This window comes from Penaeus monodon, chromosome 44 (assembly GCF_015228065.2).
Source record: "Penaeus monodon isolate SGIC_2016 chromosome 44, NSTDA_Pmon_1, whole genome shotgun sequence".
In the NCBI taxonomy this organism is placed as follows: domain Eukaryota; kingdom Metazoa; phylum Arthropoda; class Malacostraca; order Decapoda; family Penaeidae; genus Penaeus; species Penaeus monodon.
In genome coordinates this window covers 2,002,757-2,005,256 of record NC_051429.1, presented here as the reverse complement: position 1 = coordinate 2,005,256, position 2,500 = coordinate 2,002,757, and positions in this window count along the sequence as shown.

Here is a 2,500-nt window from a genome sequence, read left to right as displayed (position 1 = left end):
AACAATAATGATAATAATAATAATAATAATTACCATTATCATTATTATTATCATAAGTATTATCATTATACGGTTAACAAACCCGTTATTAAAAGTAATTATAATGAAAATACAGCTATTCATGATAGAATTTTTTTTTTTTTGAAAATTGACTATACAGATGAAGATAATGATTAAGATTATAATGAAAATGATAATGAAGACAATAACGAAGATGGTGATGATGACAGAAATAATAATAAAGATAATTATGAATCTCACAGTTGTGACATATCTCCCTTTGCTTAAAATAATCTTCAAGAATTGGAAGATATTTTGAGAGCCACAACTGTCAGATGCCTACACCGAGCTCGAGTCCTACAATCAGCGTGATGTGGCCACAATTAGACCCACGTCACACGCCTCTCCCGGGCGATGACGGTCCTGCTTCGGTGACTTGTGGCCCGCTGCTCCTTCCACCAGTCCCTCCACTCCCGGTACTTTCGGTCTCCTCGGCAGGCACAGGGGCGTCACTTAAGGGGGGTATGGGGGTGTGGTTCACCTCCCCCACTCTTAAAAGCCTCTTTGCAGGGCAAAATCAGTCTGCATGGAATTTTCTGTATTTATAATTTAATAATTTTTACCAAATCATAATAATCTGGTGAGGTCCATTTCCGGGCTACTTATAAGAGCTATGAGCATTTTCTTTTTCGTGATTTGCATGGCAATTTTTTTTTTTTAAGGCAATTACTTGTCAACCCCAACTCATAACATGAAGTGACGGCCCTGGCAGGCAGCTCTACGGTACTCCTCGGCAAGGCACCTCCATCCGCAATGTCCCTCGGCAGGCAGCTCCACCGGCAGTCCTTGCGCCAACCCTGGCGGCATCCCACGCCAACTGGTCGTTCGGGTGCATGTTCTATCACCCACCATTGCTCTCCTGCGCGTCCTCGGCAGGCAATCATCCGATGCTCGATGCCCACCAATCCTTGGGCGGACATCCCACGCAGCTGTCGTTCGGCACCGTCCACACCCACCTTGCTTTCTGCGCGTCCTCGGCGTAGGATCCTCCGACCCTCCTGGCAGCAGCTCTCTAGGATTTCTCGGCAGTATGATACCCACCAATTCCTCGGGCGGGCATCCCACGCCAACTGGTCGTTCAGGAGCACGTCCAGCACCCACCAGTTGCTTCTCCTGCACGTCACGGCAGGCATTTCTCCTGCGCGTCCTGGCAGCACGACTCATTCGGCGCGTCTGGCGGCAACGACTGGGTGGATGGGCAGGCAGGCCTCTGGGCAGGCGTCCCCACCCCCGCCCTGGCAGGCGACGCTCATCCGGCGCCGTCCTGGCGCCAGGCGCACGAACTCATCCGCGCGTCCTGGGCAGGCGACGACTCATCCGGCGCGTCCTGGACAGGCGACGACTCATCCGGCGCGTCCTGGGCAGGCGACGACTCATCCGGCGCGTCCTGGGCAGGCGGCTTCTCCGGTGCGACTTCGGCAGGTAGCTTTTCCGAAAGCCCGATGCCTACCATATCCTTGGGCTGGCATCCCACACCAACTAGTCGTTCGGGTGCACATCCTGCACCCACCAGTATGTAAGCGGTATTCAACGGCGGCTAACTCATCCGGCTTCCGTGCAGTGCTGCGGGTTTTCACCGTCGGCTGAGCTTTACCTCCCGACCGCTGCCTGCTTCTTCCGACGGCTGTCCCGGAGTCTTCTATGCTTACCGTCTTGCGACAAGTTTCCCGCTGCGACGGGTCCTTGCAGACGGATCGCGTTCAGGTGCGACTCCTGGTCAGTTGTCCTTGGCACGAGCGTTCTACCCCGGGGTGAGTTTCCCGGAACAACGTGTCCCTCGCTAAGGAAGGGCAGAGCAAGCAAAAGCTGGGAGCCACATTCTCCATTTATTATATATTGTATATATATATTATATTATTATATATATTATAATATATATTGTGTGGTGTTTTTGTGTGTGTGTGTTGTGTGTATGTGATTTTTAATATATATACTATATCACTATATAATATAATATAATATATATATAATATAACTGTTACATATACATACATATACATAAACACACACACACACTCTCTCACACACATATACATATACATATACATACATAACACACACACACACACTCACACACATACACACACACCACACACATATATATATATATATATATATATATATATATATATATATATATATATATAATGTGTGTGTGTGTGTGTGTGTGTGTGTGTGTGTGTGTTTGCATATATATAATATTATATATATATATATATATATATATATATATATATATATATATTATACATACATATATATGTATATATGTATATATATATATATAATATTATATTATATAATTATTTATATTTTATATTTATACCTAATTTTGTATATATGTATATATAATATAATTTTTAAAATATATATATATATTTATATAATATATAGTGGTGTGTTGTGTGTGTTTTTTTTGTGTGTTGGGGTGTTTGTGTTT